A 14,299-nucleotide genomic window follows, 5' to 3' on the forward strand; every position below is an offset into this window, starting at 1 on the left:
TCATGTTCAAAACATATTTCTTATGGAAATTTCTATGCTGAAATGATTTTTTTTCTTGTTTTCATCTGTATTTTTGCTCCTAGCAAACACTTGAGGTAAAGTTAAAAACTCTCAAGTTATATGTTCTTAATCATATTCTGGTGGCCAATGAACATGATTTTACAGTTTGTAATATACCTTTTGTATGACAGTAATTGTTCAGCCTTTTGTAAGGTACAGACTTTCATCTCTTTGGTGCTTCACAGATTCTCCACTAAATCTGTAAAATCTGACATTTATCACTGATTTACAATGCTCATTAAGGACGTGAATAAGATTAGTATAAGTCTATACAATGATTACAGGGAAATTAAATCTCATGGTCCTTAACTGAAAAAATAATAAAATAGGGACACATTACGGTTGAAGCACTAGGCAATTTATCGTGTTAATCCTTGGATAATAATTTTTGTTAAGTGAAGTGGGCAGTCCTGTTGGTATTCACTAATGATTTTGGTTATAGCACCAATTTAATATCTGTCATGGGTGTTGACATTGTCATTTATGCAGAAGTAGCAGACGTTATGGATTTAAGGTACTTGTCTGTGTACAAGTATTAACATTTTTTATAAAGGCCTTCCTTCCATCATTTTAGCAGTTTTAATAATGCACATTTGGTCAAAGTAGTAACAGAGACAACATTGCTACTACCCTTTATTCATATTTATTTTCTCTGCAACTAAGACAATAGAATGTTAGCACTCTGTTGATCTGATAAGAGTAAAATTAAAATTGTCATATTAAGACCAAATGTTTATTTCCTCAACACCGTCAAAAAGCAATTCCTGAAGTTCTAATTCAAAATTCCTATAACCACTGCACAACATTATTGGTGGATATCAAAACTTTTTAAAATGTGTATTGTCAATATAATAGAAATCAAAAGAAAAAATACAGGTACTTACACTCCCAGCAGTTGAGACAAATGATTGGTTTTAAAAACTATGATTACTGCCCTTTAATTGTTTTTAATTTAGGAGAATATTCACTGCACACTCCAGCATCAAATGGAATTTTTTGCTACTGTACTTAACATTTTGGAGATGATTAATATCCATAAATAAGAGTACTGAAATACAAACCTGTGTAAATTAGTTAAAGACACAACACCATTAACAAGCAATTAATCTCTTCAATTTTGAATGAATCCAAATAATTCTCCCCTTGCTGGTTGAAACCTGTGAATATCAAACAGTTTTATGATGCATACTTAAGTACAGAAAGCATGGGTAGTATTATCCTTACAAAAAAAATGAATGATGTTATCGCTTATTTACCAGATGATCATTTGATTCTGTTGTAAGCAATATTTCAGTATCGCCTATTAACCTGAATCACATTTGCTCAATAAATCAGAGGAATGATACTTCTAAGTTAACAACAAGAGAGTTTGTGAGTATGAGATTCAGGAAAGTGATTTATTGTTCTTAAAAATATAATTATCATATGGTGATAATTTTAAATATTTTTTTCTAATTCGTTATGCATGATCCAGTAAATTGTTAAGGTCTTGCAAAATTCAGTTTTTGTCAATCCATTACTTGACTACCTGCTTTCCGGTCCACCACTTTAGGCAGTTAATCAGACTACTTCTAAAAATCGATCAAAGAATAATTAAATAATAAATCGATTAACTAATAATTATTCAGTACCCAAAAATCAAGAGTTAAGTATGATCATGCAAAAACTCTCACAGCTCTGGAAATTCCCTAAAGATATACAGTAAAGTGGAGGAGAAGGGTCATTTAAGTAATACTGTATACCTGTACTTGTGTGAATGAATGTATGTGTTATAGAGTTTAGTTTATTGATTCATGTCTTATAATGGGGGTACATACTCAGGAAAGACTTTCTTCAGATTTTTTGTTCATTCAGTGCTTTTCACTTGTAAGGCCAGTTGCAGAATTGAGTAAGAAGCATTCTGAGCAGTGTTATGGTAGAGAAGAATCAAATGCCTGCATCAAATTACTTTATTCCAAGCTCTTTGCTCTTCTCTCAGTTTAATTTATTAATAGAAGATACAATTACATCATTAGAGTCTTTTATTTTGTTCTTTGGAGATATTAAAACTCTCCTTGTAAATGCTTTTTTTACCTTTAAATGTATCAGGTTGAAGAATGCCAATAATTATTCCTCATTAGTAGGATATATTTTTTCATTTGCTGGTTGCTAAGAAATTGATTGAACTGTTCTTCAGAACTGTGTAATTCATTCTGCAAGTCAACTTGGAACAGGGAAGACAAGATTTTCTACATATAAATTAGAGTGACAAGTTTAACAGCCCATTATACATGCCGCACTGCAATATTTTTATGGATTGAGAACTGTCTAGCAGACCCAAGATAAAATCAACAGAACTCATTTAATTTAGGATCCCAAATGGCAGCTTGACGTGATAGCAATGCTTGGCTTATATTAAAACAGGTAGTGAACTCTTTGATCAGTCAGGGGGCACGCTGTGGGGATTGCCCATGTGTTCTGGAAGTGATAAGAGTTGTCCTTCAAAGCTTCAAATCCACCACCAAAGTCAGTTTTAGCGAATAGTTTTTATGAGATACAGAGAGACACTCACGCTGGGGTGCAGGAATATGCTCACAAAGAAATGAAAAAGTCCACTGTGTCTACCACATTCAGTGATAGACTCTATTCCCTGTCTGATTAATTAAACAAAGTCTCTGGACTGCACCCTTTGATGTTTTTAATCTGCAGCTTGCATATGCATGCAGACATTAATTTCCCCTCAAAAACTAATAATACAGTGTTTCAATGAAGGACAGCAATTCAAAAACTGAGGGGCAATAGGATACCTTTTTGCATGTTTTACTCCCTTCCCATTTGTTTTCACATTTTTGAAGAAAAAGCAGTTAAGAACAAACTCCTTAATTAAACTTTTCTTTTGTACCTTATTGTCATCTTTGTTTTAAATATTTCTTTGAATACAAAAAATGTTTCTGTACATGATGCTTTAATGAAGATATGATTGTAGTCACAAATTGCTTGGATTTTGTTTCTCTGAATAAATCCCATTGAATTAGTGGAAAACAAGGAGGGGTTGGGGTTATATATTAATGCTGTATTTCCTAAAGATGTGCTTAAAATATATATTCAGAATCATTCAGTTTATGTCTTTCATTCATGTCATAGCTTACTGAAGAATAGAACTAAATTAGAATTTTATTTATGCCCTAATATTTCATTTTTCTAATGCTTTTATCCTCAAAAGTGATTTAGTCTTGTGTTTTATACAGGTGGGAGCAATGTGAGCAAGTTGCTGAAGGATACAACAGCAGTCCTCAGCTAGAATTTCAACCTATAACATTCTAGTTATGAGTTCAGAGACCTAACCACTACTGCGGACTGTTCAATGATTCCCAAATCCCCATTGTGATGTTTGCAAGAATAATTTATTTTATCCTTATTTTTCCTGACAATCTCACAACTGATTTTAGTTTTAAAAAAACATTTTTCCAAACATTTTTCCACTTAGTGAGCATAATAGTGTCTGACTAAAACATATATAAATAGTTGCTTGACAAGCAAGTAAATTAAGGAAGATGATTACATACGCTGAATTTGTTAACCACATTGGTTTCAGATTTAATTCCAATAGTTGCTGAATGTGCTTCTTTAAAAACTGCACTAGTAGGCAGTGTACTTTTGTTCCAGGACCCTGTTGCAAATAATAATCTCCTTAAAATAGTCCTGCATAGAAATAGCAGGTTTTGACATAATTTCACTTGTTTTAACCAGATGAAGATCTGACTTCCCATGTCAAAGCCACAGAAATTTTAGTAAAATAGGATAGCATTGTTTAGACTGGGATTTGAAACTAAAGCATTTAGTTTTTAAGACTTTACTTTTTTAGTTTATTGCTAGAAATTTCACAGATTTTTTTTTTTCATTATGAAAGGGCACATTTTCATGTCCACATGGCTTACAGATAAAATCAGAACTAAATGTTTATTTTAGCTACATAATAATTACTGGATCAGTAACTTATTTAGCTCATGCAGCTAGTGGTAAGTATTTTTTCCTACTGTGTTCCTCCAGGCAATTTTCTTACTTGCAATTAATGCTGTCAAAAACTACTGACAAGAATTGGCAAGTGCAAACCTTAATTTTCATAATTTTCATAATTTTGTGGGATAAAATGGTCCAAGAGCTAGTAATTACAAAACTTAAAAAACAAATGTATTGGACAGTTATTTTATGTCTAAAGAACTGAGTGTTTTTGTTCTCTGCTCGAACTATTGTCTTAGTACAGTAAATGTCCTTTCAGCTTTTCTTAATTATAAGGTCTTGCCATCTTTTTTTTTCATAAGTCAGTGAAGGTCCAATTCTTGTCTTGACTTTTGCACCTGATAAAGTGCATGTCTCCTAATTGCAGTTGTGATTTACATTATTGAAGGTTCCAGTAATTTTGAGAGAGAATTTAAAATAAATCCAGTTGACTGCACTCTACAGAGGTGAAAGCCTGGTGTATAAACTGAGACTCTGCTACTGGTAGACGTTTAAGCTGGACAAAATGTTTGGTCTGTGAAAGTGTGCTGAAAGGTTCTGAAAGGTGTGGTGAGTTAAAGCCTTGCTTTGAGTCATAAAGTTGTTGGAGGTAGGTGAATAGGGTTAGAGATGGAACTAGACACCTCTGAAGAAAAGATCGCAGAAAAAAAAGTGTATTGTGAAGATTGGATGCTGCACTGCGGTGACCAGCTGCAGCAGTAACTTCTCTGTTATGTCTTGTTACACAAATTGCCCCCCTCGGAGATAATGAAGACTGTCTCACTATTCTTCCAAGTGTATTCAAGTGTATTTCTTTGTAGTTCTGGTTCTGTTTGTCAGTTTATGGAAACTTCTAAAAACCTTTTAGAAGTTTTGTTATTCTGTATAAAAAAGTCTTATCATCTGTAGTATTTAAAAATTAGATGCAAGATTTATGTAATAATAAAGGGTTTGAGATTTTTGTACATCTAAGGAATGTAAAGAGTTAACAGGGTTCAGAAAAAATATCATTTCCAATTTTCCCAGGTTTAGTGGTGTGATTCTCACTGATGGCACAGTCAAACATTCAAGAATGTAAGCACTATTACAAGTCAGAGGAGGCCATTTGGCAATTCTAGCTTGCCAAAGTTGCTGACTGAACAGAGGATTGCATCAGTCTATTAGCTATAGCAACATTTCTGTAAAGTTTTTCTTTTTTGGCCTGAAAAGAGGTGACCCTTGTTCTCAATATTGAATGGACTTACCTTTAGTTTTTCACTTGTGCATTCTGGATTATGTTTCACTGTTGATACTGAAGATGTGGGTTGTGTTTGTCAGTACCTTTGATGATTATGAATGCTTGAATCAAGTACCTCTGTAACCATCGCTCTTCAAGATACTGTAGGTACTCTTCATCATTTAACTTGACAGTGTAAGACATTACTTTCTCCCCAAAAGTGTTCCTACTTTAGCTGCTCTTCTTCAATGGAACCCCTGAGCAGCAATGTTTAATCTGTAGCAAGTTAAACACAATTATACAGAATATTATATAATATCCCTTGATCGGAATTTCATATGTTTAATTTAATTTCATTACGTACTGTATATCCTAAAATTTTTTTCTTTTTTATTGTTTCTCCACATCATCTAGATTAGTTTTCACACTTTGCTTTCTATTAAGGGTCTTTTAAAAATTGTATTTTACAGACCCTATATTATTGCAGAAGCTGTGCTTGTGACACTTGCTTAAAAGTATGAAAAATATAAAAATACAGAAATCAATACATGTAACTAAGATCATTGCAGCAAGTATATATAATATATCAAAAAAGCACATAGAATTTTACAAAAACATATTTTTAATGTTGTAGTATGTACCTTAACAGTTTGATGGAGGTAAATTGTGAAATGTTTTAAATTCTTGTAGTATAGTCCACAATGATTAATATGTTTGGTGTTTAAAACATGTTGCAATGTATTATCTTCATATTACCATATAGATGTGCAGAAATGATTAAATTCAGTTGCAAAGGTTGCTTGAAATTTGTGAATAAATTTTTCAATGAATAAAAAAATTAATTTCAAACAAATAGCTTCCATTTCACAGATGACCTTAGATTCCATTATCATTATAAACAGAAACACAATGCAGCAGATACAAAGATCACAGGCTTTTCATTTATTCCTGTGCTGTAATGGGTTACATTTCTGCTGAAATACAGTATGTCTATACAGCAGGCATTTTAATAACAATAGATGTATTTACAATGTCTTGTGTCCACATTGAACTTTGGTTTAATAATGACAGCCATGGGGTTTGAAGAATTTGAGTTAATGTGATTATTGTTAAGAGCTGCATAATTTGATCAAATTTGGACTTTCATGGTTGGTGTGTAACATACCCACAGTCAGCAAATTAAGAAAAAAAATGTATTTATATTATTAGACGGGGAGAACTGAAGTCTTTCAAATTTGTAGTTTAATTAATTACAATGATGATCACATTAGAGTAACCTGGATTAGGTCACAAGCACTATTTGAACTACTTTATATCAAGGGATTGTGTTTTTTTTATTACTGTAGTAGAAATACTGCACATTAACAACTAATCACATTTTAGGTCGGAATGATTTGAGAGTTGTCTACACCAAACACAGGGTGATGACACACAGTACCATAATGAAATTTGAAGTCATTATTCAGAAGGGAATCATTACTTTAGGCTGTGACTTGGAAGGGTGGATGCCAGAGTAATGTTTATAGCTTAAAAAAACAGCATTTTCTATTTGCTGGAGTTCATAATAATGATGAACTCCAGAATTGGTGTTCACAGACCATTTGTGCATATTCACTACCTGAAACCAAAGCAAACATCTGTATTATTGCTTATTTAGGGGAAAAGAAGTAGGATTTATATTTCATCTTCCATGACAAAAAAAAAAGAAGTTGAATTTCTTTCGAGGCACTTACAAATTGTGACATTGGCCTGACTGCCATGTCTATGTGAATGTCCATGGTGTCATGGCATGAAGGAAAGTCATTTGTTTATAGCAAATGTGTTTTTAATCAACTGGAGATGCTATAAAGAGCCATTCTAAATCTCTCCACTATTAATTCCCACCTATTATAGATCTATTAAATCTAACACAGACATTTAAAACTAAACTTCTGCCTCGGCCTTAAGGGGATGCCATAAATCTCTCATAAAATAGTTTGTGAGTTGAAACTAACAGGAATTCAGCTTTATTTACACAGTACAGTATATAAAATGCATCTATGTATATAACATTTACATGATGTAACTGGTTCAGCATGAGATACAGTATATTCACTAGAATGGAATAAAATTAAATACATTAATGAAACTTCTCCATTAAATTGATCAGTGGCTCACGATATAACTCCTGCTAATGATATTTCTAATTCAAGCTCTCCAATTACACAGCCTTAATCGGGGCTCTGTGATGGATGGCCATTGAAACGAGTGTGTGTGTTTAAGTTCCCAGACATGGTTTGGCTTTTTTATAGGGAAAATCTCCTTTAAAGTTGATGAGTTATTACACTAAATGAAACAATAAACATTAATGGCCACTTGCATATTGCACAATGATCTCCTTGCTAAAAATATTGGGCGTACAGTATTAATAATAAACAAATATAGTGTGATTGTCTAATTAGTTTTTATGGACATTACATGTCAAATGGTGAATTTACTGGGACAAAATACCCTCAATGGTACTTTAAGGTGTTGAAGTGTTTTTACTTGTGCTCTATGTGGGGAAACATTGATTGCTATGTATATAGTAAATTAAAACACACTTAGGACAGCAGACACAGTGGTTCCCCAGGATCTTGGTTGAGAATCACTGTGTTAGCTGTGGTTTCATTCATGTGTCTCACTTATTCCAAAGCTGTCAGATTCAGTGCCCTTTCCTAAACATCATGGTCTCTGATCTCCTAATACAAATATCAGAAACATTAATTGTAGGATGAATAAAATATTCATGTTTTGTTGGAAGATGAAATGCTACTTTCTTGTTTATTAATATCTCAGATATGCTAATATTTTTCTGAAGCAGTCCTCAGGTCAGACTTGAGTTACTGTTGAGAAAGACTTCATGTTTGACGAATTTTGTGTATTAGTGGTATACCGTATAGGTATCCTTTATTTATTTTTAGTGAGACATATTCATAATATAGTTTTCAGTTTAAATATCAGTTATGATTGAATGCCATTTCTTGCTTGTAAATGGTGACACATTGAGGCAGGGGTAATGCAGTCTGGATGATCTTAATACCTTCTGGTTTTGATTCTACCTGACCTTTTCGGTTCCTAAGTATAATAGAAGTTTAATTCTATTCTAATAAGTAAAGAGCATGGCTAGAATAAGAACCTAGACCAGGAATGGGAACCTCTGAATTAAGGGCCATATTATGTATATGAATATGGCTCACCAGTGCTTGACAGCAGAGTTGGCACCATTTGGAGGTGAAGAGCATCTGTCAGTGAAGTCACTGCAAGCCTGTGGGCACCCAGGAAGTTTTAGCATTCACTGTTTGCCAAGAAGACAACTCCTGAAGAACTCCAGCCAACTAATCACAGCCCTGCCCTAGCAGCACTCATTTTGTTGCGCTTTGCAATTGCTTTGTGAACAAAAGCCTTTTCAAGTGTGGCCACTAACATACCTCCATGAAAAAAGTGTCAGATAAACCTTTTAGAATGCTAGTGTCATGGATGTCGGAAGGACATGCCGTGGAATGACAAGGAAAGCAGTACAGACCCTATGCATAGCGGCAAAAGGGGCAACACGATGGTTAGCCCCAGCTCAGGGGGTCGGACGATGTCGGTATAGAAACCTGTGCCCTCAGGCCATGGAAGTGGGACAACCTAATAATAGGTGGGTCTCACGACATCCATACCCTCAATACTGAGCCAGGAGCAGAGCAGACACAGGACGTAAATAGGCAACACAACAAGACACACCAAAAAGACATGAATAATCACAGGGAACTAGGAACACAACAGAAGAGCAGCACTCTCTAGGTATAGAGGGCGTGACAGCTAGTTTAGGTGTTAGCAGAATAAGTTAATTTTTAATTCAGTAGCAAAAGTTAATTTTGCCGTTTTCTTTAAAGAAAAGTATGGCCAACATAACACAGTGTAAGTAATGTATAAATGTATAAAGGTCTGTGCCTGTGAAGAGTGATATTTTAAAAATACTAGAGGCAGGCACTTAGCCATGCTTAGCAAAAGCTACAGAATTACAGTGACGCACAAGTCACTCAGCTCTTGTAGCTGAAATGGAAAGTTGCCCATCTCAGATATCGATGCACTGCCCTGGTGTTGGACTTAATCCATATAGTGATGTGAGTGCAGGTTTTCTAGGCAGCATTGCTTCTTATATGCAGGTAACAGGTCTGCCACTTGTCAAGATATTGAAATAATCAATGCACAGATCCGATCCTAATTTATTTAATATTCTATAGAGGTCAGCAAGTCCCACAGCAGATCTGCTGAATATCCAGAAGGTCTGACGAGTTTCAGATTTATTTCTGTTTATTTTCTGATTACTCTAGCATCCTTTAAATTATAATTGGTTTCTGTGTGGTCAGCTCAGAATTTGACATTTATGCAAAAGCAACAGAAAAGGGGAGGCTAATGTCAGTACTAAAGAAGTGTTTTGAAATGCATCTATTGCTGTTGTTTTAATGTAAATTGTTGTTGTTGTTGTTTTTTTTTGGGGGGGGGGTACACAAAATAAGTATGAATATTATGGTCATCTTAAAAAACATTGAATTACAAAACTCTAAATAAAAAAAAAATACAAACCATTCTCCAGTATAAGTTTCTAGGCCTCTGGAATCCAGACATTTTTTGTTGTTTTCACTTTGAAAATTATTAACAGATGTTCCACTACCAGCAGTGTTAAATTGAAGAAAAGAACTTCTGGATTGCAGAGCCTGAGTACCATTAAGATTTAACTGGACCCATTTATTCCTTCTCTGTAGCCTCGAGCAGGTGACAATTTAAAGAGACAGAAAACGTGCGGGATTCTGGACATGTGTATTAGTTACCTGCTCCAGTAAATTTGGCACGGCATGTTAAAAAAAGAGGTGGCTGAAATGTAATGTTTATTCTTCAAAAGCCAAAAAGTGAACAGTTATATTTTAAGTAATTTGTTTTACTAAACAGAGGTGCACGGATGTATATATTTACTTAAATCCGATAAGGGATCAGTTTTCAGAAACAAGGGAATTAGTATGAAAGAACTAAAATAAGGATACATTCCTTCAAGGAATGTATCCTTATTTGGATACATTCACTTACTGTAGGTAATGATTGCAAAATGGATTAAATGGCAAGAAAAGACCTCATAGCAGAGAAAAAAGGATTTTTGCAGACTATAAAGACAGGCATTTAAAAGTTCGATTAAAAGTTCAAGTTTAAGTTTATTGTTATTATACTCATATACAGGTATATGGTATAACGAAATGCTATTTAGCTAGCTCTCAGACAGTAAGCAGTACAAAAAAAAATCAACATCATCATGTGCAAAACAACAACAGGTAACAGATAATGTGCAAAACAACATCAGATGTGCAAAATCATACATCAACAGAATGAAATAAAGGATAGAAAATTATGGGGAGTGAGCTTCTTGACGTGAGGTAGAGGTAGATTTCAGTGTGTTTGAGTTTTGATTAAGAGAGAAGGCACTGTGAGGGTTCAGGTTGTAGGTGAGAGAGGCTGGGAGTTTAATAGTTTAATAAAATAGTTTAATAGTTTGATAAAAAAAGCTTAATGTAGAAAAAAACATTGAACTTTCTGAAATTAGTAATGTTTTAAAATTTGCTCCTCCAGATATAGCTCTGAAAGTTAAAAAATGCATCAACAATTTTAAAAATTAGGGATTTAGCAAATAATTGTTTGCTAAACAACACTTCCTATCATTTTACAAGAACTTTCAAAATGAAGTTCTTTAAAACTTTTAGTTTTGGAATTTGTATTTATTATTTTCAGAATGAGAGTGTGTTTGAAATAGCAAGGAAAGGAACTGGCACATGTTATTTTCTATTTAATAGCTAGTATTAGAGGCCCTGCACTATTCTATTTAAATAATCAGTAAATAATTCCTCTTCTACTCTTGATCAACATTAAACATAATTAGTTTAAAGGGATTGATATAGCAAACATGAAAGTACAGGTGATTATTTATGCAAGAAACATATTTGACCAAAAATATGTTAAAAACGTTAATTCATACTCAGCCTAGGAGCAGCATTCTCAACATTCATTCTAATAAAGCTATGAAACAGGTGGGAATACACTGTGAGTGTGAACCCTGGTATATTGCATTACAAAAAGGCTTATAAGTGTAATAAAGCATATTACATCTCTAGGAACATTTGATAAATGTCACATAAACATAACATACTATAACCTACATACTGTACCTATGTGTTATGCTAATGTAATGTAAATTAGATAGTATACTCCCAAGTTTAATATACATCAGGTATTTATTTTTTATTTTAATGCCTGTGGTATCCTCACTGCTTCTCAGCATTGACCTGTTAAGGCTGGGTAGTAGCAAAGTGAGCTGTACCCATCTTTCATTTGACATGTTATGCCTTCATTTTCCATTTACAGAAAATACAATGAGCTCCATGATGCCCATTGATCTTAGAGCTTAGATCTTAGAAATAAGTGTCACTGTGTACATTTGGAGTTTTCCTGTTTGAATTTCTTGATGCTTGTTAAGATTTTGTCCATTCCCCCAAAATATTGAAGTCTTTTCTCACAAATTTAATTTCTTATTGGAGGTTTGGGTGGAAGACAAAGTGCCCCTTTCTTAATGTATCTCTAAAAATACAAGTTAGGCTTTCCTCCCATTGCTCAGCAATCCACCTCCACCATCTCCTTGTTTCTACACCATTGTAGCAGCATATGGTTCACTTTATTCAGGAGGGGGTCAGGCACCTTGTTTGTCCAGCCACATGTCACCCTGTCAGCCAAACAGGCTAAAACCAAAGACTTTCTAAATATATTAATGTAATTCAGGGCTTACTACTGAAAGGTGCTGTTTAAAACATTAAAAGTAATGGACTGATACAAGAAAATCCCTTCACAGCTGCAGTGTGTAATATAAAATTAGTTTTCTGTCAATTGTTTGCCATGCACAAATTACAGGATTACATCAATTTGATGAACTAACTACACAAAAATAAGATGAAATATTGCTGAGGTAGTCAAATTTCCCTGTTGGGTATATAATATATTGTTTGCTTTATGATTTATATATTACTTGACCAGCTGTGCATTTTTTAATAACGGGAAAGGCTGAAAGACAAGAAATTGAACTTAAATAACTCTATTATTCCATCCCAGCAGGGCAAGACAATTATCTGTGCAAGGGTGAATTTTGTTCTTTTTGTTTTAAAATCTAGACAGGTTTCATTTGATTGTAGGTTTAATGCTACTTCAGCCTAAAATGCATAAATAATGTCTCTCTTTGTATACAAAAGATTCTAAAAATGGTAATTAATATATTTTAAACAGTTCCCAGGAGATGATTACTGACTGGAAGAAGGAACAGATTTAATTAAATCTTTTACTTCTTACATTTTGCTTCTAGCACCAGTGCTATTGACATGACACACTGGTTATGTTAGCATGTGGAGTTAATTCACTTTGTCATGCACAGAGCTGTTAATTTCATTTTTAGAAAGAAATATATTTCTAATTAGCAGTTATTGATTCTAAAAATGAATCTGTTACACACTCATTACTTTTTTTTGTGGAGGACTGGCATAAAGATGGATTGGGTAATATCCACACATTTCACAGCAGAGCCTATCATGAGCTTTTGTGTTGTCTATTATAAGCTGGTTTTATGGGTGAGGTGGCCAGCCTTCAGAAATCTTTATAGGATCTTGGAGAAAATTTTTTGACTTTCAAAATGTTTCTAAACCGACCTTGAGGTGCAATTAAATTGAACTGTCCCATGCCTCAGTTTGTGACCTTAAGAAATTATTAGACATGGTTTAATTTCAAGCAGAGTGGCATAGATATCCCTATGGGGTGGGTTGTCCTAACCATTACATTTCAGACTTCCAGGTGAAATTTGTTTATCCCTCTTGTTAAGGCTTAGATCTTATTATTCACGATACTTATTCTGAGAACAATCCCACCTCAATAGATTCCTCAAGTTTAATGAACATACTGAAAATTCTGAAAAAAATGAAACATTAACATAACGTACAGCTACTGTACATTTTCACTGTCACTGGCAATGGAAATTTTAAAAACAGAGATAAAATCTCCATTTTACTCAATTTCAAGATGTCAACTGACATTCATTTTCCTTGAGACTGCTGTCTATTTGCCTAATGTCACTATCGGCTGCTACAGAAATGGTAACTTCCTGTGCTTCCATTGCATGAAGTTTGAATAACTGTCTTTCTATAGCAGCTGTGCAAATGCTGTCAGATTAACAGTAATCCTGAGTTCACATTTCTGCTGTTGGAAAGCAAGGAAATATTGAGGGTGCTGTATTTTAATGGTATTTTTCTAATTCTATTACTTCCTCTAAATTTGTGTCAGTGAGGTAAGAAATATATTAATTATGACATAGACATTCACCTCTTGGCTTTAGAATATTTTGAATATATATATATAATTATACCAGTTTTTTGCCCCAAAAAAACTGAAGAAAGAAAAGAGCGATCAATAAAACAGAAATAACAGGGCACAGCAGTGTTAATAAGTGCCACATATCAGGCAGAAAAAATTTAATCATACACAACCTCCTTTAATCTTACATACAGTACATACGCTCTCCAATTGTTCCAGTCATTAGCAGCAGCAAATTGAAATTATTTGCAACCTGAGTGAGTAGTTCCACTTTGGAGGTTTAGTTTCGTAAAAGTCCTTTCAATTGTAAGATGGAACAGAAAGAAGCAATAAACTAGGATTATAGGAAGGTGATTTCCAGTTAAAGACCTGTATAATTTATCCTGTAATGTGTTAAACAGTGGTTCTGGTTCCTGTCAAGTAAACATGATTGAAGTAGTTCAGGTGGGTAGCTGCATCAGCATGCGTAGGCTGTAAGGGAACAAGTAATAGGTTTATTCTATGCTGAAAAGAGAAGAAAGAAAACACAACATTTCGGCTGTGTAACCTTCTTCGGGTGTGATGTAAACATGATGGTTATTTGACTTTAAATGAAGAGCAGATAAACTTCCCTGTTTTTTTCTTCCATATGCCAATGAAGAATCAGGG

At 33.9% G+C, this 14,299-nt stretch overlaps 1 protein-coding gene across 9 annotated transcripts in view; it reads left to right on the forward strand.

Moving 5' to 3' along the window:
- The window catches only part of fut8a (fucosyltransferase 8a (alpha (1,6) fucosyltransferase)), a 401,280-nt gene that overhangs the window by 179,540 nt on the left and 207,441 nt on the right, over positions 1-14,299 (forward strand). Inside the window, exon 1 of one of the 9 annotated variants that reach the window (XM_088924805.1) lies at positions 3,924-4,058. The exons of the other annotated variants lie outside the window; for them this stretch is intronic. The gene's annotated coding sequence lies outside the window, so the exon portion shown is untranslated. Of the gene's footprint in view, positions 1-3,923; positions 4,059-14,299 lie in introns of those variants that run through there. 9 annotated transcript variants of the gene reach the window in all.

Source organism: Atractosteus spatula, chromosome 9, assembly GCF_055471065.1.
Source record: "Atractosteus spatula isolate fAtrSpa1 chromosome 9, fAtrSpa1.hap1, whole genome shotgun sequence".
Taxonomy (NCBI): Eukaryota; Metazoa; Chordata; class Actinopteri; order Semionotiformes; family Lepisosteidae; genus Atractosteus; species Atractosteus spatula.